Below are 26,649 nucleotides of genomic sequence, written 5' to 3'. Positions count from 1 at the left end.
CAGACAAATGAGGTGGGGGTATACCAGATATCCATAGACTCAGAAAAGGCCTTTGACCGCTTCGAATGGCAGTACATGGGTAAAGTTTTACAAAGGATGGTGCTCGGAGAGAAATTTAGGGGGTGGTTAGCAACACTATATAATGGTCCAATGGCAAGATTGGCAGTTAATGGCAGTGTCTCCTCCCCACTGCCGCTCTCTAGAGGGACAAGGCAGGGCTGTCCCATCTCCCCCCCTGCTGTATGCTCTTGTCATGGAGCTTATAGCTATTGCCAATAGACTGAACCAAGGGATTACAGGAATTTAATGCGAGGAATTCGAGTTCTAAGATTCCTTATTTGCTGATGATATTCTCTGCTACTTGACGAATCTATCGAAATCACTTCTGGAACTCCTACACCAGATGCAATCTTTTGGCAGGTTCTCAGGCCTGAAAATAAATCTCTCCAAATCAAGTGTTATGCCTATGGGGGATAACGACAGAGAGACCAGAGGTAGGAAGACACTAGGTGGTATGAGAGTCGAGAACTCGTCCTCTCCGTACCTGGGTGTTCTCCTCGCTAAAGACTTGGAAAAATTAGCTCAGGTCAATTACACTCCTATTCTAGAGAAAATAAACTCAGATCTCCTAAGATTGGGGCCCCTCACACTCTCTTGGTTTGACCAAATGGTATCAGTGAAAATGAATATCCTCCCCCGTCTCTTGTATTTCTTCACGGCTCTCCCTACACCCCTTCCAGAGTCCTTCTTTGTGAAATTACAGGATATGGTGCACCAGTTTATATGGCATGGGAATAGGTATAAAATTAAGTATGCAACGCTGACTCTCCTAAGAGCTTTAGGGCGTTTTGGCCTTCCAGACTTCAGACTATATCATAAAGCAGCACAGCTACGTGTAATGTTGGAGCACTTGAGAGATGACATGGGTACTTATTGGACATTCATTGAGGATACATACACTCGATCAAAAAAAATAAGAGACCTCCTATGGACACATGCCAAAATGATCCCTCCCCATGTCAGAACCCATCCCACTTTGGCAGTGCTCTGGGGCCTGTGGAAACGTAATAAAGTGAACTCCCTTCTCTCCTTCTGGCCTTCGTCCTTGAGTTTGTTGTGGAGTGCCCTGCTGGATCTGGGTAGCAAGGGCTTCCGTAACACGCAACAGTGGTCAGACATGGGTTTGGAGAGAGCTGCCCAATTGTTCTGGGGGAATAGCTTCATCAAATACGAGGCACCATCAGAGGCTATAGGAACTAACCCCTTGTCTGTCTTTGAGTATCTTCGCCTGAAGGGTATTAGGACAGACCCCAAGTGGCATGCTGCCGTTTCTCGAGTCCTCACCCCCATTGAAAAAATGGTCTGCGATGCCACCACAAGGAAGGGAGTGCTGTCAAGAATTTATAGAGTGTTGGTTACAGCTGACCTAGAGGCTAGACAGAATTTTAGACAATGCTGGGAGGAGAGGGCTGGAGCAAACATATCGGATGAAACCTGGGGTAAAGTGTGTAAATTGATGCTCACAGGCTCCCTGTACACATCAGCGATGGAGCACAACTTTAAAATTCTCCACTCCTGGCACCTACCCCTAGCTAGTCTGTTTTTCACCTACACCAACCTCACACTTGGAACCTACCGTTGGTGTCTGCCGTCCTGTAGTTTTCCCTGCTTTTCACTTCTTTGCTTTATTCAGCACCCTCCTCGCTCTTTTTACAGACTATGGCCATCCGTGCGCTCACAACTGCTTTTCCTCCGGATGGTCATGGACAAATGATGTACACATAACTGTCTAATTTAACACATCATTATCTTTTTCTTTCCTGTTTACCCTTGATACTCGCAACTGTGCACAACTAAACAGACTTCACCTTCCACCCTCACCTTTTTGTGACACAGCACTTTATTGTATTTACTTTTGTAGTGTTTGACTGACAGAGCAAGCAGAAGCTCAGCAACCTACACCAGCAGTACCAGAGTCCCGACACCCCGGGAGAGCAGCCGCACGACATTCCCCTGTCCTTTATAGATTCATTGGGTGAGTGCTCTGTGTTTTTCTGTCAACAGTATCCTTAAACCCGCCACTCCTCTGAAAAAACCTTCTCCTTTTGCGTACAACCCCTACCTACAATGTGTTCATTTTGTCTGCCCCCTCTAGGGATTCACTTCTAGACTACATCAACTCTGCCCTGAGGAAGGCTTCTACCACACCAACCTATTTAGGCCCGCCGAAACGTGTTTTGCCCGTTGCTGGGTCCCGCTCCCTCCTGGAAGCACCCCCGGGAACTACTCCATGATTTCTCATACACGTTGGCAGTCAATGATATGGCAAATAACTACATGTCATTAGTTGATTATGAATAATTCAATTCTGTACTAACCAGGGTAATTTTTTACACACCCTGGTTAAAACCCAACAGGCACAACTGCCTTTTTGTGGTTTTCTCTGTTCTTTTTACTAATTGTCTTATTGCATTATTTTCTATTTCAATTATTTGTTGAAATCATAATGTACATATGCTTTGTTGTATGTCTCCTTTTCATCTTTTGTTATGTTGTTTTTTTAAAAAACTTGCAAAAAACATTTTTGAAATATGTTAAAGAATATGTTTCTTTAAGGGCGCTGTTGAGCAGCCAAACAAGATGGCCGCTTAGCGTTGGAGCTCCGTCTTTACACACCTCAATCCTCGCCATATCAGCACGAATCCGATTTGCCTGCTGCAGCCGCGACAACGATCCATCTAACGGCGCCGTCCGCTACACTCTCCTGCAATTTCGAGCCGAATCGGTGCTCGGGACCCGCACTTCTGCCATCCGAGGCCTCCCGGATTCACTTGAGGCTGCTGGCCCAGCCGCCGCCGGGAGGTGCTGCGGCTCCGGGGGCCGCCCGCGCTGCTAACCGCGGAGTCTGCACCCCGGGGCTTCCTCACATCTGCATCTCCATTGTCGGGAGGAGCTGTGGCTCCCGCTCCTCCCGCGCTACTGCCTGCTACCGTCGGCGACGCTTCCTCGCTGGTGAGCCTGGCCTTGCTACGGCCCAGAGGGTTACCCGGCTGCTGCGGGCTTGCGGCGCATGGTGGGCCCCGCGCGCCGGACTGGGCGGCGACCCGCTACCTCCGCGGGAGTAGGACGGACCGCTCGCCCGCTCCTGAGCTGGGGGGGCCCGCTGGTTGTGGAGCCGTGTGCTGGGCGGGTGGTCGCTCCCCTGTGAGGGCCGCACGACACATCCTGAGGACGCCGCTGTTGGGACCCCCCCACCTCTCCAGTCTGCTACCGAGATCACCCCGACGTACTGCTGCCGCTGTGGGCCTGTATCCATCATAGCCTTCCCGGAGGCCGCAAGGTTGGTGCTGGGGGCTGCGACACGTTCTCCCTGCTGCCTGCCTGGGTGGGCCCCGGATCCCTCTGGCCACATCTAACCCCGCCTGGGTGTCTCCCTCGCCCGCTGCTGGGCTCGGCCCCCACCTGCCTTTTCCACTCTGCGCTCTGGGCCCGGCCCGGCGTGGGGCATCCGGCGCCCGCACAAGATACGCAGGGCCTCTGGGCTCCCTTGACCGGCGAGGCCTCCGCCCCCCACGAGACCCATACTGCCCGGGACCACGCTTACCCCCTGCCGACCTACACCACCTCTGCGGCCGCGCTGTGACCCGCCTTCTCCACCCTGCTGGCGTACTATCAGCATCCCTGTGCCTACAATACTAGGGATTGGCGGCTACAGCCCTGCCTCCTTCTCATCCGCCGACTCCTCAGCCATTGCCCATCTCTGACTCTGCCAGATTCGCTGGAGACCCCCCACCACAATAATGTCCAACAGAGCGCGGGGGGCTAACAAAGTGGGCGCTATGGACAAATCGGGCGGATCCGGCGTCCTCCTCTGCAAAACAAGAAGGCGGCGAGACATTGCCGGATCCCCCGCAACCAGACCTCACTACCATGATGGAGTCCATGGCCAAAAACTTTGCATCCTTCCACGAAAAGCTGGACGACATCAATGCTAATGTCGCCTCCCTACGCGCTCAAATCGACCAGCATGGGTCCAGGCTCACGGAGACGGAGCAACGGATAGTGACCAACTAAGATCACATTCATCCCCTCCAGACCACAGTCACAGAGCTCGTCCGCGACATGAAACAGGTCAAGGCCAAGAACGATGACCTCGAATCGAGATCACGGCGGAATAACATTCGAATAGTAGGGGTTCCCGAATCCGCACTCAAGGACCGAATGGAGACCGCTGTTGAGCAGCTCATCAAAGATCTCCTGGGCAACCCTGAGCTCTCACCGTTCTTCACGGTTGAAAGAGCGCACCGCTCCCTGGCACCCCGCCCTAAGCCTGGAGACTTCCCCAGGCCTATCATCGCAAAATTACTCAGCTACAAAGATAGGGATCACATTCTCCGGCTGGCCAGAGAGAGAGGGGAACTGAGGCTTGAATCCCAAATCATCAGAATTTTCCCTGACTTTTCGGTGGGGGTCCAGATGGAGCGACGCCGATTTAGCGGTTTTAAGAAGATGCTGAGAGATAGGATAATTGAGTACTCTATGCTTTTCCCTGCTCGCCTGAAATTTATTCACCGCAACAAAAGCTATTTCTTTGCGGTCCCGGATGAGGCCGTCAAGATTATCGAAGCACAGGTCCCCCTGCTGAATCCTCTGGAGGAACAAATGGACGACGACTGACATTGTAATTTCTAGGCTCCTCCGCTGACCTTGGGTGGATGATGAGGCCGTGACACTGCTCTCCTGGCGCAAGGCGCCCCCCCCCCTGTCATCCCACTTGCTGGCCGCCCAATGGCCCCTGGCAATTTAGCAAGTATTTCCCATCCTGGGGGTGCCGCCTCTCTGTGCTCCACGATTCTATGGCCAAAACCCAGGCCACTACCTCCAGTGACAGGGCCGCACCGTTGTCCACGGACCTGCGGTAGACCCAATTTCGTCCTTGCTATTCTGAAAACCATGGTTATCCGTTATTCGTAACCTCCACTTTAATAGTCTAACAATGCTGAAAAATGTGTATGTTGACATTCATTCCAAGTTTTATTACTGGTGTGCTAGCCGGCAGCAGCAGCCCCCACTGCAGCTGCAATGCCGTTTATGGCGGTAAGGTTGTGTTCGAGCCCCTGTTGGGCTACCTGTCAGGCGTTGCCGAGTTGGGGATGGCACGCAGTTTCGCTTCAGGGTGGTTGCTTATACACTGCTAGGTATTACTGGGCGGTGAGGGTGGGGGGTGGGATAGTTGGGGTTTGTTTTTCGCAAAAATGCGGGTTGGTCTTGACCGGTGCGGCAGGGTGGCAGGCCTGCCGCATCACAGTGCTCCAATTTAAGCTCAAAGTGAGAATCCACATCTGGGATGTCCCTTAACTCATTAATATGGCTATTAGGATATTGACGTGGAATGTACGGGGGCTGACCAACTTCACCAAATCTCGTAGAATTACTGCGTATGCACAGAGGCATGGGGTCAAGGTTCTCCTGTTGCAGGAGACTCATGCTAAGAAACTCTTGGCTTCAAACCTCGCACAGTCCTGGGGCCCCAACAGGTACTATACTCAGTACTCCACTCAGTCCAGGGGTGTCCTCACTCTCATCCACAAATCAATCAGATTCGCACTTCACACATCCCACATTGATCCCGAGGGCAGATTTGTGATCCTACACTGCACCCTAGCCGGCGAAGAATGCCTGCTTGCGAACTCGTATGCTCCCAACATTGATTCTCCCGACTTCATGGATACGGTGTCTTTCATTCTCATGAAATATGTTGATGTCCCCATTGTATGGGGCGGCGACATGAATCTCATTCTTGATACAGCCCTAGACAGGACAACTACGGCCCGGAGACCTGTAGCCCGCGCGGCCAAGCGGCTGCTAACCCACATGAGCTCCTTGAAACTACATGATGTTTGGAGAACACTCCACCCCCAGGAGAGGGACTACACCTTTTACTCCACGGTACATGCCAGTTCCTCGAGAATAGATCTATTCCTCCTGTCAGGTAGTCGAATGGGCAGGGTGTCCGAAGTCAAGATTCTAGCGTGCACACTCTCCGACCACTCCCCCGTGCTACTCCAGATCCAGCTGGGTTTCGTCTCGGGGGCTCGCCCCGCCTGGCGTTTCAAATCCGACGCCCTATCAGATATCGTTTTTAGGGCAGAGATACTGGCTGACATAAACCTGTTCTACGAAACCAACAAGGTCTCCGACACGTCCGAGGGGACCCGCTGGGAGGCATTCAAAGTCTACATCAGAGGAATGTCCATCGCTAGAGAAGCAGGGGTATTCAAATCCATAAAACAGGCCTTAAGCCGCTCCGAATCCAAACTTAAAACTTTGGAACAAGAGTATGCCTCCAGGCCAGCACCTGCCACCCTAGCGAAAATTAGGACAGAACTGGAACTATTTGAGGCACATGCCCTTAGCGAAGTGAGATACCATACCCGCCCTGCAGCCGCCCGAAGATATGGCGAGGGGGACAGGCCGGGTAGAACTCTAGCTAGGCTGGTCCGGGCTGAGGGAGGTGGGACTCGTATAGATAGCATTATCGATGATAATGGGTCGAGACACTGGTCAGACTACGCTATCCTTGACACTTTTGCCAATTTTTATGCCACCCTATACGGCCCCCAACCAGAGCACACGACCCGCGACCTTGACGACCTGCTGGAGTCCATCCGTATGACCCTGATCTCTCAGGACACCAGGGAACTTCTAGAGGCCCCGTTTTCACTAGAAGAGATAGTCTGGGTGATCTCGGATCTCCCCAAGGGCAAAGCCCCCGGCCCCGACGGACTCACATCTGAGTTTTACCAAGAGCATGTTGCCATACTAGCGCCGATACTACATGGGGTCTGGACCGAATCACTCCGCTCCCACTCCCCCCACCCCCCTCCCTAAGAGAAGCATTAATCACAGTCCTCCCCAAACCAGGGAAACCTCCAGCGAATGTGGCTCCTACAGGCCCCTGTCCCTCATCAATACTGATATGAAGATCTTTGCTAAAGTAATTGCCAATAGATTCCTCCCACTCATGCCTCACTTAGTCCATGCCGAACAGAGTGGATTTGTCCCTGGCCGCTCTACGGCACTTAACATCCGGCGCCTATTCAACGTACTGTCTAGAATTGACCCAAACGCGGACGCAGTGGCAGTCACACTAGACGCCCAAAAGGCGTTCGACATGGTCTCGTGGCAATACTTGTGGGCCGTCTTGGAGAAAATGGGAATTGGGCCGAACATGATCGCCTACATAAAACTGATGTACACGGGACCGTCGGCAAGGGTGCTAGTTAACTCCGTCCCCTCTTCCCCCTTCGAGTTACACAGGGGTACCCAACAAGGCTGCCCATTCTCCCCCATCCTCTTTGCACTTGCCATCGAACCCATGGCCGACCATGTCAGAAATCGTCATACTCATAAGGGCGTCCGCTTGCAGGGCACACCGGAAATCATCTCGCTGTACGCGGATGATGTACTCCTCTACGTCAGACAACCCTCCATATACTTGGAACCTATCATTCGAGACATAACAAAAATAGGCACCTACTCGGGCTTCACCATAAACTACTCAAAATCCGAAATCTTCCCCCTCACTAAAACAACTCAGCAACCGTCCTGCGAGTTCCCCCTACGCTGGACCCCGGCTGGGATTAAGTATCTTGGGGTTCAGGTGTCACGGGCTAAAGTCTCCCTGCTGGCAGATAATTATGAAGCAACAGCGCTGCTCATTGAAACCAAGATGCTTAGGTGGCGCAATCTCCCTCTATCCCTCGCTGGTAGACTCTCCCTAATAAAGATGATCGCGGTACCCAAGCTACTCTATATATTTGTAAATGTGCCAGTTTGGCCAGGCAAGCAGTATTTCAAGAGACTCCACGCGTCGTTTGCCCAATTCCTCTGGCACTCAGGGGCGGTCTGTAAGAAGTGGCAACATATGACCCTCCCCTATGAGAAGGGAGGCTTTACTGCCCCTGATTTAACTTTCTACTGGAACGCTGCGCAGGCCCAACATGCTACCCATTGGTACACACACCCCAACCCGCCCCCACATGTTAAATTGGAAAAAATGGCGGGTGACGGTACCCACATCATGACCCTGCTATTACACCATGGTTACCACGCGGATGGCCCATGGGACCCAGTAGCATCCACGATTAGGGCATGGAACAATATCCTTTCCCCCAGTCCAGTACAGCGCCCATACTATAAGTGGCTCCCCTTATGGCAATTTCCTGGCCTCACCCCCACGCATGACCAACACCTCTCCCAACGCTGGGAGAGCCTGGGATACCGGGCCCTGACTGACTTGTACCCTGATGGCTCATTCATTACCCCCCAAACACTGCGCCCCGGGCACTCCGGCTCCGCGCTCGACCTGTTGCAGTACTACAGATTGAGATCAGCGGTGCGGACAATGTGGCCCTCCTTCCCAGAGGAGCCTCCTGACTCACCTGAACTCCTGTAAATAGCGAATTCCATAGGCTGTAGGGGCATAATATCCTCCCTGTATAAAATGCAGATGGGAAAAATAGAGAATACCTCCCCGGCACCACGGGAGGTATGGGCCAGAGAACTCGGAACGGAGATCACTAATGAAATGTGGGGCAAGATGTGTGCACACACGCGCAAAGTATCACTCAGTGCCAGGTTCCGCTGTATCCAATACAAGTTACTCAATAGACTCTACTACACTCCGTACAGAGTGGCAAAATTCACGCTTAGTTCGACACATAAATGCCCGAAATGCGAATCAAACGAAGCAGACCATGCTCATATGATTTGGTCCTGTGCTGCGCTGCGCAGGTTTTGGGGGAGGTGACACAGGCGCTCTCTGAGATAATTGACGCCCCGGTAGAGATGGACCCATTGGCCTTGCTATTTGGCATTTGGACGGGAGAAAATGTGAGGAAACTGTCAAAATTCTTGAATGTCAGTGCTATTGTTGCCAAAAGATGCATATTACAATGCTGGAAGCGCCGCACTCCCCCCACCCTCAACATGTGGCTGATGGCCCTCACATGGGTACAAGCATGCGAGGAGGAGTACATCGGCACCTTGCCCGCTCCATCCCGCCCTGCAAATGTATGGACTGAGTTCTGTAGTTACCTAAACAGCAAGGATGGGGCCGAATGGACCTCCGCCCCTTCCCCGGCACCACCAGACTCATCTTGACACACGCCGCATGAGTATGACTCTGCTGTTCCACTATGTGTTTTCCCTCTACAATGTGAAACTGACATTATTTGTGAAGCAATGTATATTGACGCTGTAATGCTGTTTTCTTTTTGTTCTCACTTACATGCTAACTGAGCTGTACCTGTCTTGACCACCTGCCAATAAACAGAAGTTTAAAAAAAGAATATGTTTCTTTGTATAATAAATCTATTTTCATGTACTCCTTAGGTTTTTTTCTTTGGCTCTGTTGTTCCTGTGACTTTCCTTGAAAGCATATGCCTTATAAATAAGATGGAGATTCAACCATAAAATCATTGACAGAATTTAGGACTATCTTGTGCGTGGGTTCCTTTCGGAGGTTCCTTGTATTTAATGTTTATATTGCCCCCGCCCACGCCTGCACACTGGGGCACACCTATTGTTTGTATACACCTATATGTCTGGCCAAAATTACTCTCGAGTTATGTGCCCTTGAGCTCACACTCCCTCCCCCCCTCCCTAAGAGAAGCATTAATCACAGTCCTCCCCAAACCAGGGAAACCTCCAGACGAATGTGGCTCCTACAGGCCCCTGTCCCTCATCAATACTGATATGAAGATCTTTGCTAAAGTAATTGCCAATAGATTCCTCCCACTCATGCCCCACTTAGTCCATGCCGACCAGAGTGGATTTGTCCCTGGCCGCTCTACGGCACTTAACATCCGGCGCCTATTCAACGTACTGTCTAGAATTTACCCAAACGCGGACGCAGTGGCAGTCACACTAGACGCCCAAAAGGCGTTCGACATGGTCTCGTGGCAATACTTGTGGGCCGTCTTGGAGAAAATGGGAATTGGGCCGAACATGATCGCCCACATAAAACTGATGTACACGGGACCGTCGGCAAGGGTGCTAGTTAACTCCGTCCCCTCTTTCCCCTTCGAGTTACACAGGGGTACCCGACAAGGCTGCCCATTCTCCCCCATCCTCTTTGCACTTGCCATCGAACCCATGGCCGACCATGTCAGAAATCGTCATACTCATAAGGGCGTCCGCTTGCAGGGCACACCGGAAATAAATCTATTTTCATGTACTCCTTAGGTTTTTTTCTTTGGCTCTGTTGTTCCTGTGACTTTCCTTGAAAGCATATGCCTTATAAATAAGATGGAGATTCAACCATAAAATCATTGACAGAATTTAGGACTATCTTGTGCGTGGGTTCCTTTCTGAGGTTCCTTGTATTTAATGTTTATATTGCCCCCGCCCACGCCTGCACACTGGGGCACACCTATTGTTTGTATACACCTATATGTCTGGCCAAAATTACTCTCGAGTTATGTGCTCTTGAGCTGTTGTTAGGCGGCCCGTCCCCTGATTCAGAAACTCCTAGATTCCTGAAAATTGTGGAAGCCGTGTTACGGGCCGGAAAGGTAGCACTGGCCCAGAAATGGAAGAGCAAAACCGCACCAACTAACAAGGAATGGCGAATTAAACTGTGGGATATTTTTACATATGAGAAGTTGTCAGCAATTGTAAATTATACTATGGATAGTTTTCTGTCTGAACCACTGGTCGTTGGTAGAACCACTGGTCTTCTGGGCCGTGGGAGACACTAGTGGGGCACAGGTACGATGCATTGAACATGCAACACCAGATAAAAGTGAAGGTTTGGACTCAATTATTAGTCTGAGGGTCCCTCCAGATGGTTGGTCATATGTGCCGGGGGAAGGGTTCAGGGAATGGAGTGGGATAAAAAGGCGTTTTTTCAGTTGCTGTTTTTGTTTGGAATATAGTGTATTGCCTGTTGAAAAATGTCAATAAAAACTTAAGTGAAAAAAATACATCTAAAACTGGAGCGGTCATTGTTTTGAGACTTGTCCCCCTGATGGTCTATATTTGGGTGAAATGTTGTAGTAAAACGGGTTACAGTAAGATTCAACCATTTGTGTGTGAACTTTGCCAATGTTGGAGTGATGGTGCTGGCTAACGTGCGATTCAAAATGATATTTAAGGGAATCACTGCATGATCAGACCATGGGAGGAAAAAATTATTAATGGATTCTGATTCTGTTGAGTTTCAGGTAGGCACTTCACATCCAGGGCTGAATAGTGGAGGGGCACATACTACTATTATAATTAGGGTCTTTATTGAGAGCAGACCTAGAATCAAGAAGCATTAGAGGACTTTCCAAATTAAAAGGGAGGTGAGGGAGTGCACGGTGAATGAAGCAAAGATACAAGGGGTTGGAGGGCTAACAGAGGTGGAGGGTGGATAATATGTCAGCAAGCAATTTACAAGCAACTCAGAGGAAGAAACAGGTGGGAGCAGATCTTCCAGTCTCATATTAGGTGGGGAGCGAACAGCTGTGTACCTAGATGTGAGGGAGGAGCCATTCCTTGACAAGGAGGGTCCTCAGTCAGTGTTTCAAATGGTGAATTTCATTGAGGCAGTTGACCCTCAGGTATAGCTGTGTGTCATCAGCATACTAGTTAATTTTGATGTTGTGTATGGCCAAGAGTGCCCTTGGCGGTTCCATAAAGACTTTGGAGATAACAGGATAGAGGATGGAGCCTTGTGGGACAACACTGGTCACTGGATGTTGTTGGACTCTACAGGTGCCCATTTGGGTGAGCTGTTGTCTGTTGGTGAGGCAGGAGTCAAAACATCAAAAGACTGATGCATCAAATCCCATGCCGGAGAAAAGGGTGTTGAGTAGTGCTTCATGGTCAATCATATTGAATGTGGCAGAGAAACCTAGCAGGACTAGGAGACATGGGTCACCTTTGTCCATGATGAGGATTGCTTCATCAATGACCTGGCTGGTAGCAGACTCAGTGCTGCATCTTGGTCAGAAGCCAGACTGGTATTCTTGAAGTAGGTTGCAGTTGGAGCTGATGGTGTTCCCAATGATGTGGCAAATGAAGAGTAGATGGGTGATGGGGTAGTATTTTGCTAGGTCATCTGTGTTGAATATGGGCTTTTTTAGTATGGGTAGGATCTGTCCAGGTTTAAATGCGTCGGGAAGAGGCCTCGCTTCAGTTAGGCACTGATAGTGTGGCGGAGAGGAGTGAATGCCATATTGAGAATGGAGGCTGGGATGATATAGTCTATAGGAGGTGGTCTTGAGTTATAGGAGGATGTTTTTAAGTTTGAGTGTTAGGGTCTTGAATTCTGTCCATCTTTGGGACATGGGGTGATGCCATAGAGATGTCTATGGTGGGTAAGGGTTGTCAATGTGGCAATGGAACTCGGAGATCTCGTCAATTTTGTCTGAGAAGAATATGTTGATTGCATCGCATCTCTTCATGAATTTGGGTGCTGTAAGGGCTTGAAGGTGGTCATGGAGTGTTAGATGGCCTTGAAAAGGCTTCTATTCTTGCTGGAGGATTTTGCTATGTGTAGAAATGTGCTTTAGCTGAGGCGATGGGGACGTGTGAGCGGAGGATTTTCAAGGTGGTGAGATCTTCTTGTAGCTTCTGCCTTTCCCTGGCCACATGAGGGGGAAGTAGTAAAAAGCTCACTAGATTTGTCACACATGAAATCGAAAACAATTTGACCTACATATACTCCAGTCCCAATGGTCATGAAGCTGATCTGTTGGGAGATCAGGAGTCAGAAAAGAATGCTGAGAGTACTAGGATGAGTCTGAGTATCTGATATGTAGGTGCTTCTCTGTACAGTCCATTCACATAGTCAGAGGTGATGAATGCTTCTGAAATGGTTCCTTGAATTTGTTTTAGGAAACTGATGAAAGGAATTACTCACAACAGGGTTCTATGGTGTAAGAGATGCTTTGACTCCTGAATTAATTGAGGGGTCAAGGACAGATGGCTATGTTTTTCAACCTCTTGGGCAGCAGAGTGGGGGATTCCAAATATGGTGGCTAGCAGAGTAGGTCATGTAAGGGAGAGAGGTTGCCATAGATGTTAATGTGTACAAAGAGGGAGATATTGGCCTAATGAGTAAAAAAACCTGGACATGTGTGCCTGATGTTATTACATCTTTGGCATGTGGATCAAAAGTGATGTTGCTGATGTATATGGAGTAATGCCTAACTTGCCCTAAGCTAAGGTGGGTTCTCCCTACCTAAAGAAACTAAGGACAGTCTGTGTCATTAAGTTCAACTTAAAAGTCTATACTTGCCCTCACATCTAAAAGATATACAATGTGTAGGGATGTCAGCACTAAAAGAAACAGTGTTCAAAATGGGCTTGGATTCAGCTTCACCTTTCCAAAGTTCAAAATAGTTCCAAAAGGTCTCTGGGTTCTCTTCTCCAAGTTCAACAAAGTTCAAACGATATATCAGGATTCCCTTCCCCAAGAAGGCAGCTCCTCCAACAGAACTGCAATCAGTTCAAGTCTCTTGACTTTCAACAATAGTTCCAGTTTAACTTTTTTATTCTTTTAGATTCGTCAATAGTTTGAACAGATGATTTCTTTAATTTCAGCACATACTATACAACACAGCCTTTGCTTTTCTTAGTTCTTTTCCCAAGTAGGGGCTACTTGGTCTAGGTGCAGTTGTCGGACCACACGGTCCCCCACTTACAGGTCACGCAACCGATAACCCATGTCACTTTGTGAGGCTCTTGATTTCCTTAGGTTCTTTTCAGAACAAGATGGGTCACTCTGTCGAATCGCAGTTGCTGAACCACACGGATCACCCATTACAGGTCAAGCAACCGATGAACCATGCTACTTGGTGATCAACTGATGTACTTTCTCTGTTCACCTGTATTGAATGTCAACACTCAATGCCACTTTCCTTTAACAGTCTTCTGGTGTAACCCCACGTGTTGTCTATTCCTTGGATATCTCTGTGCTCACATCCGTTTCAGACTTTCCTTGATACAATTCATATCTCAGATATTCTGTCAGGCCTTTTGCCAGCACAATCTTCCTTTCTGGACCGGTGACAGTAATCAACATTTACTGTAGTTTTCTCCTTAGCAGTCTTTTGGCTTTGCCACAACTTCCATTCAATTTGTTCTGTGGTGTTTATCCCTTTCCACCACCTTGCTTCCACAATGTCCATTATAGTTCATCAACTTGTCTTTCACACTTGCCTTCCACTTAATTCATAACTCATAAGCTTCTGAACGGGATTTCACTACGTTCATAATTACAAATCATTCGCTTTCCACTTGTGCTGTATTTTCACATGATTTCCATATCTTCTCTTTAGTTTGATATTCAATAAATCTTGTTGCATTCCAAAAAGTACTTTACAATTTGCTTGGTATTCAATACTCTTCCATTCGGTTTCAAAACCCCATTCTTAGAAGATTCGGTTCGATTAGTAACTGCAAATGTCCAAATCCTGCCCCTGGACCGTCCTGGTATGAGTGTTCCCTCACTCACACTCATCGGTGCTCGGCTGTTCTTCTGAGTGTCCCCGTGACTCTATCTGGCTTCCACTCGCTTCCCGGGTACGTGTCAGGAGTTCCAGCGAGCAGCGCTCGCCACCTCTGAACCTCGCTGCAGCGGTCTGCGGCAATGGGCACATTCAGCATTGCGGACTGCAGGGGCTCTGACCCTCTCACGGCTCATTTAGGTCGCAGCATCTCTTTCACCCCTCGGTCACACACAGCGTCCTCTCCGCCGGCCCCTCTCCACCTTGCTCCTTGCTTCGCAGCTGCGTCCTTCTCACCAGGCAGTTTCCCCTTTCCTCTCTGCCAGTCTTGCATTTTCTACACCTGTGGCATCACAATTGGTTGCAGGTGCAAGTCCCTTGCCTGACCATGACCACAGTTACACCAATCAATGGGACATGCCTGACCCTTGCAATGGTTTCCCTCCATAGTCCTCTTCCTCGTCTCAGTACCAAAGTGGTAGAAATGACGAGAAGTGTGCATCATCCTTAGGGGTCTCTTCCTCGTCTCAGTCTTAAAGGCCTATGGTTGTGGGACGAGTGGTGTGTATGGAAGACGTAAAGACTGTACGACAGGGTGTACTATTCTCAGTTGTCTGCTCCCTAGTTTGGCATAGGTTTGATATGTCTTGGAATCAACAAAAGGAGTTTGAGATGTGTTTACCTTGCCCATAAAGAGAGGTTCTCCCAGTTGGCCTCTTTCTTGCCCTTTTAAAACAATGGTATTTCCGAGGGTCATTTTGAGAGGAAGGAAATGGGAGCGGTCAACAGTACCCTATGAAAGCTCCTGAGACTGAAGGTTAATTTCGAGACGTGGACCCCTTGCTCACTGCTCTTAGAGAGGCACAGCTTCACCTCCCTGATGATGCCCAACTAGACTGAAACACGGGTTTGGGGTTGCTGTGATACTCTTGTTCAGAGGAGAATTGCCTAGCATTTCGGTGCTGGACTGCCCCTGGGCAGGACAAAGACTGCTATGCGGGGACATTTCTTCTCTGTGAAAAGACCAGTGAGCTAAAGACTTGGTTGAGACTCTCCCAGGGGCCATCCACCAAAGAACAAGTGAGTGGGCTGTGTTTGTGCTGGTAGAGAGTTTCCCAACCCCCCTCTGTTTTGTGCACTATTCTCAGTTGTCTGCTCCCTAGTTTGGCATAGGTTTGATATTTCATGGAATCAACAAAAGGAGTTTGAGGTGTGTTTACCTTGCCCATAAAGAGAGGATCTCCCAGTTGGCCTCTTTCTTGCCCTTTTAAAACAATGGTATTTCCGAGGGTCATTTTGAGAGGAAGGAAATGGGAGTGGTCGACAGTACCCTATAAAAGCTTCTGGGACTGAAGGTTAATTTCGAAAAGGGAATGGGGAATACCTTGTCTCATCTAAGGACACCCTTCCACCAATCCCCAAATCTCCTTCACCCAGGAGATCCTCCCTCGCAAACATGATGGCCTTTCCCTGGCCACCTGAGCAGAGGACGTTGGGGAGAAGGAAGTGAGGATGCCCTCAGGTTTCTTACAGCATGTTTAAAGAGACTTGAGAAATGATAGGGGCCACCTTAAGTCAGTAAGGGCCTCTTCCATCTTCTGCAAGAGGCAGCAGAACGCAATGCAATCCTGGCATCCCACATATGCCTAATGACTTGGATTAGTGGGAACCTAGCCCACACCTTGGCCTGGGAGGCGCCTCTAAGTGTTTCTGGGTTTTTCTTCTTACCTCTATGGAGCCATCAAGCCTGTTGTACCAATCAGTCACCATAGAAGCATAAAATATACAAGGAGATGGCACACGCCACTCACTGTGTTAGCCACATATTGCAGCACAACACTGTGACAACCGGACATTACTAGCAGCAGCCTTATTGAGTGCAAATAAATGTATAACAACTGAGTGGATTTAGGCAATTACTGGGCCTTGGCCCTTAACATCACAATATGGAAACGTAAAAAGCATTAATACTGGCCAATGGGCCTTTGTGGAATTAGAAAATAGCAATCTGTACCAACCGAGCCATTCTAGAAAAATGTCAGTGTTCGAACTCTGTTGTAAGAGTGCTATGAATGATGCAAAACTGCCCTGCAAAGTATGCTCACTGAAACTTTGGGGCATTTGCAACATGTCAATTGAGCCAAGCAGGAGCAAATGCATTGTAATTGTTTATTTGTAGAGTGCTTATACACAAGTGAAGTGCTTCAAGGCGGGAGGGAATAAGGGAGTACAGTCGTCATTCCTACGCCTTGAAGATTCCGAATGATTTACAATATCTAGCATGCTCGGCCAGAGGCATATATACTAGTGAAGTGCTTGACAAAGAGTGAGGTAGGGAGGGGGGGAAAACATCAGCTACAGGCCACCTCTAACACTAAGGAATATGAAGTAGCCAGGATCTGTGTCTCAAAGTATCACAGGGGTAGACTAGAGTATCTGGTCCAGTGGGAGAATTACCCTCTTTCAGAAAACTCCTGGGAACAGAGAACCTTCATTCAAGCCCCTCTTCTGCTTCAAAGATTCCACAGGCAACACCCTGGCAAACCAGGAACCACCAGCCATAGAAGAGGGCATACTGTCACATTCCGTTCCCCGTGGCGGCTGTGGGAACGATTGAAGTTCCACCATTAATGTGCCTTTATGCCTTGCTCCCAAAAGCGCAGCAGCGTACTACTTGATTTCATCATGGACGCCGCCCGAAGCATTATATATTGTGGGACCATTCACTGGTGCGTTGCAACTCTCTGGTCCGCCTTAGGGGTAAGACGCTGTTCTAGGCTCATTGTCCAATGCGTTCCTTTTTTTGCTTGCCTACCGTTGTGATCCCTCCATTGTTTTTCGTCGGACGCTCCTACCGCCTTGCTCCCGCTACCTTCTGTTTTGCATTTCCCAGTCAGGAACAGGCTCTCCTGGGCTACGCTTGGTCTACTGTCTTCTCTTCCTCCTGGCTCTCTCCTTTACCCCGTCTCAACGGGTCCTGGCTTGCTTCCTGTTTCTATTGGATTCCAACCTGAGCTACCAGCTGTAGCGTTTTCTTCCATGTTTGAACATGGCTTTGAATTCTCCATTTCTGTCTGCGTTCTGTCCTAGATGCCATTGAGCTCCGCGTTCGGGCTGCCCTCATATTCACCTCTTCCACCGAAGACCTTGAGGCATCCCTCTCAGCACTACGTCCTCTCTGGGTTTTTTGTGCCTATCTAGGCTTTTTCCATACCCGTCTGTCTCAGGGAAGGGGCTGCTAGTCCACCTCGTTGGCAGGCAGACATAGTGGCTTCCCCCCACAACAGGCCCTACCTCTTCAAAGAACGGTAGACCAGTAAAAAGAAGAAAGGAAAGAAGGGAAGAAAAAAGGGATCCTCCTCTTCAAGCCCAGAAGAAACATGCGAGGAGTTGGGGGTCCTATCAGTCACTGAACCCAATCTTGACACCAGTGTGCAATAGGTAGGGTGTAGCTGCATACTAGTGTTATGTGTGGTGCGGTGGTTGTGTAAGATTGGTAGAATGTGTGCGGCAATACCAATGGACTATGGTATATGCATTATGTCAGCGCTGATGCTTGAGAAGGACGTTATGTGTGCAGCTAGGCTGAAATTCAAGGGGTATAGCTGCATTCTAAAGACTGTTTAGGTGGGTGTGGAGGTGGGTAGGTTTGTGTGCAGCTAGGCCCAATTAATTTGAGGAGTGCATCTGCATTCTATTGTTTGTTGGTGCAAAGTAAGAGTGAGCATAGTAGGGGGCATGGCTTTGCGCGCTGTTGACAAGATGGCAGCCTAAGTGCCTCTGGCGTATCGAGGGCACAGGAGGAAGAAAAGCACCCTTATATGGGCTCCAATGTCTGGGACAAACGACAGATTGTGCCTCCGAGGGTCGCCCGCAGCTGAGCGCTGGGTGTGCGGTCTCTGTGTAGGCCGGCATTCCCTTACAGCCAAATGAGGCTGGAAATGACGTGTGGTGGGCCGGCAATGGCGGACGTCCACTCAAGGATGCAATGAGCGGGATCAGCCGGTGACCGGCGACTGTCCGCAGTGTTGGCGAGAGAGGAAAAGGAGCTGGCTGGTGTGGCCTCGGCTGGGGCTGTGCTGGGTGCCCCTCAGGAGGAGAGTCGGGGCACATTGGCGGCGGCATCCCGGTACAGAGCAGAGACCGGTGAACAGCGGATGCCCAGCTGGAGTGGGAGCGCAGGGACCGCTATGTCGGTTCGGAAAGTGAGGGGAGCGATGGGGGGAGTGACTGGTGGGGGGCGTCCCCTCTGGGAGTACGGAGCAGGCCACAGTGAGAGGGGCCCCTCCCCCCTGCTGTCTCCCTGAATGCCGGGAGGGAGTGCAAACCCCCAACCCCCAATAGCAGCGACCCAACACAGTGAAGATCGCAACCCAGCAAGAGGTGGAGCGAGCACAGTGGACCACATGGAGGGGCTTCCTCCTAGAGCCACCAACAGTGGCAATGTGCACCTGCCCAGCATGGAAGCCTCAATTCTCATGGGAACTGCCTGGAGCATCTCTGACATAGCATTTCAAGACGGCTCAGCTGGAGTTCCCCGAGATGGCCAAACCAAAGCAACAGTGATTGAACTGAAGCATAAGCAGGAGCCAGCAGGGGCAGAGGTGGATGGGAAGTGTTTGGACTACATAGAGGGGATGCTGAGGGCTGGGGAGCCTAGAGCAGCGGCGAACAGGTTGTCCTCAGAGCTCTTACCAGTGGGGGCATCCTCCCACAATGGCAGAATCAAGCTAACAGTAAGTGCCATCGCCCAGGAAGTGCTTGGAACAGTATAAAGGCGCTGGGGCCAGCCTCTGCGCAGAGTTGTTTGGGGGGAGTTCACAGCTGCATCTGGCATAACAGGAGGCGGCTCTGGAAGAGGAGTCTCCTGGAGGTAATCCACACACCGACAGAGAAGGGAACAAGGCCGGGCAGGCCCCCTGGTATCCAGGAACCCAGCCCCCATGTCATTGGCGATGGCAAATCCCCCGAAGGGTGGGAAGCAAGGACACATCTCGACCATGCTGCAGGCAGGGGACAAAAGCAAGCAAGTGGAGACGGTGACGGCGCAGTTTTACGCAGATGTCCACTAAAGTGGACCTGCAGGATCTACTGGCTGGAATTCAGAAGGAGATGTACAAAAGCACAGAGGAACTTTTACACAAAATCCTGGCTCTCGATACGAGGGTAGCCGAAGCAGGACACAGGGTGTCGGAAGTGGAAGACACACTGTGTGAGCAGTCATATGCAGTGGAGGAGTGCTCCAAGCGTCTGGAATCTCTGGAGGCATGCCGTGAACTCATGGAAGAAAAGCTGGAAGATGGGGAGAATTGTTCCCGCAGGAACAATGTCTGCATCTGGGGCATCTCAGCCGCAGTGAAGGAGGAGGACCTGTCAACATTTGTAGCAGATTTATTTCGCTTTATTCTCAAAGCACCGCCTGAGCAGGACATGGAGTTGCACAGGACACACCACACTAGATCTCGCACTGCGACGCCACAGGATAGACCCGTGGACGTTCTGACCCGGGTCCATTTCTAACAACTAAAGGAGCACATAATGGCGGCAGCCAGCCCACGCCATCTATTTCCTTTCGCAACATGTCAATTTCTTTGTACGAGAACATGGTGGCTGCCACCCTGTCACTTTGACTGAATGGCTGCCTTACCGGTGGGGTTTCTCCACGGCTCTACACTTCACACACACCAGGGGGGGCAATGGTTGGTGGGCTTATTGGCGGAAGTGGAGGGGCTGCTGAATCCCCGGAGTCCTGGGGGCAGGGCGGGAAGGAGAGGAGAGAGATCCTAAGGGGAAGCGGCACCTGGGTCCCTGCAAAAATGGCGCAAGGTGGGTAGAGGGAGGCAGCTGAGCGGTCCAAATAAGAAGTCCTGAGGGAGTCAAGGTCATGAAGTGTCATGACTGCCAGATTTGCTCCCATTGGTTCCTCATCCAGGTGTAATAATTCTGTTACATACAAACAACAGTTCGCTCATAGAACTGCAGCAAGGCCGATCTATTTCAGGTACAGGATTACTGGTTTGTTCCCTTGGATACAGTGTTTGTTTAGGGGACGCCATTTCCAAAGTTAGACCTGTACATCACGTGAAGCTAACCATGTGTTCTGGACTGTGTGCATTTAAGGTAGGCTGTGGCAGGAGCCCAGTGCTTCTTATTAGGTTATTGAAGCTCTGGTTGCTCCTCCTGAGTAACTAAATGCAGCGGCTTTCCACACTCATTCGGAAAGCATGTTGCTTTTGTTACTGTTTTGGACTTGCAGCGTTCTGCCCGCAGCGTGTCTCCCATCTCAAATTGTCTTCAGTTTCTTCTCCCGCAGCGTGTTTCGGTTGCGCCCTCCAGCAGCGTTCCTTGGACGGTGTTTGTCCGCTGGCAACTCCATCCGCTGGCAACTTGATTGTGGACTGCCTCAATCCGCAGTAAATTCAGCTGCAACCTCTGACAGCGTTCCATTCCGCAGTGCGACTCGCCAGCAGTCTTCACTGTTCTCCGGCTGTGTATCTTGCAGCGCTCATCGACTATGACCTGCAGATGATGTAGGCTTATTGCGCACAGCTCCAGTGACTTAAGTTTTGTTCCGCCTCAGTTTCACTCAGCAGCCAAAAGCTACACGCGGCGTTCTTGACATTCACCTATTTAGCTGCTGATTCAAATCAACCGCTCTTTTCCATTGTGCTGCGCATTACCCGCTGTGGGTATAATTAATTCTGCTATTCCCGAGTTGCTACAGTCTCGGTAGCATTACTTGTATTGACAACATTACCTTTGAGTTCCCAGTTTATTCATCACATCTCAGTGGATTCTGCTTTTTGCTTCAACTGGATTCTGCCTTACCAGAAATCATTGAACTTTGGGTGCTACTATACTGGAATATCTGCGTCTTTACCATGTGCACTGGACTCAAGGGTCGCTTTGCAGTGTAATTGGTGCACCAACCAGACTCTAGTGCGTCCCTCGTGCCGTGGGGCTTATAGTAGCATACTAACCTCCCTCCCTGATTTTGTTTCCTTGGATTCTTCGCTGATATTTGAACTCCAACTGCATCTAGTTCAGGTAGGGAACATTTTCTTGGTTGTTAATGTCAATAAGGAAGGTGGTGGGTTAGCCGGCTCAGCCTTGCCTTACTAATTTGGTCCTCCTCTTTTAGGAGAAACGGCAATTCCGTTGAAGGGAACCTACAATTCCGCTGCATCCACTGCTTACCTATCCTGGTTCTGCCTGTAATAGGGAATGCTGCACCCTTTCCAATAATCCATTGCTCTGGCTTTAGATTCTATTCAGCCAGTGGGGGAAGTTGCTGGGAAGTTTCCAATCATCATAAGAATTACCCTCACATCAGGGTACAGCAATCCGAATCAAGACAAGAGTAGAGGCACCGGCGAGTTGTTGATTATTGTAACTGGTTGTATTCTGTGTGCCGAGTATAACAGAATAAGAAGCCAACAGAATGGATGTCCAGGAAAGTCTGGCATCTAATTTACAACTGTTTGCAGACCTGAGAAACGATATGACCACGGCTCACGATGCAATGCGCCATTATATTTTTATATTACAGGACGAAATCAAGGCACCTGGTCAAGGAGGTGCTTTAATGGGTGCTGCTACTTCCGGATCTGGGTTTCCAGCACCTCACCAGGATACAGTACCCGTGTTCGTTCCTACACAGTTCCCGTTGGCTCTACCGGAAAGATTCATAGGTGATCATAAAACATATAGGTCTTTCGTGAATCAATGTAGACTACATTTTCTTTGTCGTACAACATCATTTCCGGACTCTACAACTAAGGTGGCCTTTGTGCTCTCCTATTTAGGAGGGGAACTGCTGCGTCTTCAGCCAATCCATTGTTAGAGAACATCAGTCCTTTCTTATATGACTGTGACGCCCTCCTTAATGCTATGAGCAGAGTGTTTGACATGCGACATGCAATGCAGGCTACTGATTTGAAATTACTTAACCTACATCAAGGTAATCAGTCCTTTTTGTCATATTTGTCCCGTTTCAATCGATTGTCAGCCGAGACTGACTGGCCCGAGGAAAAGAAATCTGCAGTTTTTTTACAAAGGCCTTTCTGAGGAGCTAAAGGACACCCTTTCAAGAGTTCCGGTGGTACCCACGGCTTTTGGTGAATTAGTAGATCTTGTCCTTCAAATCGACTCCCGTAGGTCAGCTAGAAAGGACGAGAAGAGAAATCTACCTTTATCTGTACCCCGGTCAGATATACCGGTTTCAACTCCTACAGAACCTATGCAGATTGGAGCAGTTTGAGGCCATTTATCCACGGCAGGAAGGGAAAACTGAAGGAAGAATTATCTTTGTATGTATTGCGGTTCTGCTGAACATCTTCTAGTCACTTGTCCCAAAAAACCCACCAAGAAGCAGCGAAACGCCATAGCTTGGCAAAAGTAGGGGTCCCATTGCCAGGTTTATGTCCTGACTCCTTTGTTTCTTCTGACCATTCACCCATTGTGGTGCCAATTACTTTGTCCTTTTCTGTTAAGACCAAACAGGCCAATGCTGTCTTGGAGTCAGGGGCAACCAAGAATTACATGGATCATCATTATGCCTCTATTCTGGGGAGTCCCTCACGGACTAAAGACAGCCCCGAGACAGTCAATGCTGTGGATGGTACGGCTCTGGCTTCCGGTTTGGTTACTGAAGAAACTGTTCAGGTATGCATGGTCACCAATGAAGGGCACACTGAGGACATAGTATTTGATATTATTGCTGCTCCACAATACAAGGTGATCTTGGGATTAGCATGGCTAACATTACATAATCCAGCTGTTGATTGGGTGACTCAGGATTTACAGTTCCTTTCCTCCTATTGCAATGATCATGGTTTCCTTAATCAGGAAGTTAACTGGAGATCTCCTTGTCTAGCTTTGACTGACTTGGCTCCTGTAGTTGGTTCCATATCCAGTAAAGAGGCTATCATACCTCCTGAATATGATTCTTTCGCAGACGTATTTGACAAGAGTATGGCGGAACAACTTCCTCCGCACAGACCATACGACTGCCCTATTGAGCCGGTCCAAGGAGCCAAAATCCCTGCAGGATGAGTATATTCTTTAACACAAAAGGAAGAACTGGTCCTTAAACAGTACATAGACAAAGCACTGCAGCTGGGATTCATACGCCCGTCTAAATCATCGATGGTGTCACCTTTATTCTTCGTACCCAAGAAGGAAGGTGAACTGCGGCCTTGCATAGATTATAGGGCTCTCAATTCCATCACCGTAAAGAATCAATGCCCTCTGCCACTGATATCTGTCCTTTTAGATCATCTAGTTACATCTGCTGTTTTTACCAAGTTGGATCTCCATGGAGCCTATAACTTAGTCCGCATCTGTCAAGGCGATGAGTGGAAGACCGCATTCAAGACCCGGTATGGTCTTTTTGAGTATCTAGGATGCCATTCCGCCTTTGTAATGCCCCTGCAACTTTTCAGTTTTTATGAATGATATATTCAGTGACATCTTGGATCAATACATCATCATTTATCTAGATGACATATTGATATATTCTCCATCATACCAACAACATGTCATTCACGTCCCCTTGGTGTTGCAACGATTGCGGGAGCACCATTTGTATGTCAAAGCAGAAAAGTGTGTTTTCAATGCACAGGAGGTGGAATTCCTTGGTTATGACATAACCAATCATGGGCTGAGAATGAATCATTCCAAGGTAAAAGCCATTTTGGAGTGGCCCACATCTAATACCACTAAAGCATTACAGTCGTTTTTGGGTTTCACCAATTTTTACCAGCGTTTCATTGCTGTCATGATGCCTACCCCCGGAGCACCAGGCCAGGCCCAGCACCCCCGGGAGCAGGCTCTTTGGACTCTGTCCTGGCGCCGTTGGCACCAGGCTCATGTTGGACATCAGTCCTGGCGCCATAGGCGCCAGGCTCATAAGGGGAAGTGTTTGGTGCACTTACCTGAAGCAGACCATGCTGCACACTCACCTGATGCAGACCATGCTGCATGAAGAACCAAGCCAAATGAGGCTTAGGAGGGACTATTTTTCTGAAGGAACTATTTTGTTACTTGGGTGGGGCTGTGGAAGAATACTCACCTGGAACTTCTTCCAAAGCTATTTAAGCCACGCCCGGACAGCCACACGTGCTTTGCGTTGTTCTGCATCCCAGCAGCTGAACGCTCACCGTGTCTGCTCCTGCACCTGGACTCCAACCACGCCCGCCTCGAACCTGGAACACCTGTAAGGGAATAAGAGAAGAGAAAGGTGAAAACCAAGAACTTATTCAACCTTCTTACCTGCATCCGGAATCTTCACGCCAGCATTCCTGAAGGAAGACTTCCATTTAAAAGCACCGCGTTGCTCGCTGCAGCGCCGCGCTTCACTCACCTGTTCCCGAGACGCCGCCCAGCTCCATCGCGGCTCTCAGCACCGGTCGCCACATCTCTGCACCTAGAGGAGAGAAGAAGAGACAAAAGGTGAGCAAGGGAACACAAGAGGAAAGCCGAATTTTCAGCCATATTACTTACCGGCTTATCTTGGTGAACCATTCCACATCTCGGGTCGGCGCCGCATCTTTGGCAGGTACCGCACCCCGGCCCCTATGGGGAAAGGACATTTTTAGCCATATTACTTACCAGCTTTTCTTGGTGAACCATTCCACATCTCGGGTCGGCGCTGCATCTTTGGCAGGTACCGCACCCCGGCCCCTATGGGGAAAGGACAAAAGACATTACTGGGGAATTATAAAGACATTTAGAGGGGTCGCCCTCATCACTAACTCACCTGATTTTACCAACGGCAATTTAACCCCTCAACGCTTCGCCTTTGTTCTGCACCTGAAATAAAGGACAGAAAAGACAACATAAAAGGAGGCTCACACTTGAACTTTTGCACCTTCATACTTACAGCGTATCGCTCAGAAAAGTCAAGTGGATGTGCTGAAAACCAGTGAAGTAACTGGACGAACGCGCGCCCCTGCACCAGAAGCAGGATGGAGAGTTCATCCTTCCAAACCATAAGTTAAACCCCTTTCTCATCTGCAGAAGGATATTCCTACGGGCCCGACAAGCAAGATTTGGGGGTCCTGTTCAATCGGTGGTCCAAATTCTGCGCATCACGCTTGAAGAGGCCACAGCAACCCAGACCAGACCAGCGCCTCTGTGGGAGCCAGGTGAGCGTTACAATTGGCTCTTTTTCATCCGTGGAAGCTCGCCTACAGCTTTGACCAGAACCAAAACACTGTTTTGTTGGAATGATACTGCACAGGCAGCTTTTGAGTTTCTGAAAAAAGCCTTCACTACTGCACCAATTCTTAAACATCCAGACTCCTCTCTACCATTCATGGTCGAGTCAGATGCTTCTAGCATCGCTGTCGGTGCATTTTTGTCTCAAGAATGTCCTGACACCAAGATGGTGCATCCGGTGGCGTATTTTTCACACAAGCTCACCCCATTCGAATGGAATTATACCGTCACAGAACGTGAGTTACTTGAGGTTAAGGATGCTTTCAAGGAATGGCGGCATCACCTTATGGAAGCACTACATCCGATGGTGGTGTATTCGGATCATCGCACTTTACAGGCATTCAAAACCATGAAATGTTTAATGGCACGCCAAGCCAGATGGCATGTTTTCTTTGCGCAATTCAACTTCCAAATCACCTACAGGCCTGCTCGCCACATTGCTATAGCAGATGCGTTGTCCCGGTTGGATTCAGGGATTCCTCTGGACAGTCCAGGAAAAACCAATGTTTTGTCTGATCAGGTGGTCAACAGTTGCACTGTACAACCCAATTTGAAAAAAGAACTGCAAGAATGGGTTGCACAACATCCAAAAGAGATAGGGGTTTTATAATCTTGATATTTTGATTGGCATACCTTTTATCCAGGGTGTGTTGTTTTTGCCTACCAACAAAACCTGTCTCTTGGCATTGCAATGGGGTGCAATTCTTTGGTAGCTGCGCACCCAGGTCAAAAGAAGACGCTTGACTTACTACACAGATGGTGTTGATGGCCTAATATGAATCATGATATGGTGGATTACGTGATGTCTTGTTCTGTTTGTGCTCAGTGTAAATCCACTCCAGGAAAACCAATGGGATTTTTACATCCCCTTCCTTTGGCACATAAACCCTGACATAGGGTATCAATGGATTTTGTTGTTGAATTACCC

At 49.3% G+C, this 26,649-nt stretch overlaps 1 protein-coding gene across 7 annotated transcripts in view; it reads right to left on the bottom strand.

Annotated features, from left to right (window-relative positions):
• The window catches only part of FARS2 (phenylalanyl-tRNA synthetase 2, mitochondrial), a 2,528,336-nt gene that overhangs the window by 2,091,615 nt on the left and 410,072 nt on the right, over positions 1 to 26,649 (bottom strand). The gene's annotated exons all lie outside the window — the stretch shown is intronic.

Source organism: Ambystoma mexicanum, chromosome 5p (genome assembly GCF_040938575.1).
Source record: "Ambystoma mexicanum isolate Mex_15411 chromosome 5p, UKY_AmexF1_1, whole genome shotgun sequence".
In the NCBI taxonomy this organism is placed as follows: domain Eukaryota; kingdom Metazoa; phylum Chordata; class Amphibia; order Caudata; family Ambystomatidae; genus Ambystoma; species Ambystoma mexicanum.
The sequence above is the reverse complement of the archived record's forward strand: the minus strand, read 5'-3'. Positions and strand labels throughout refer to the sequence as shown.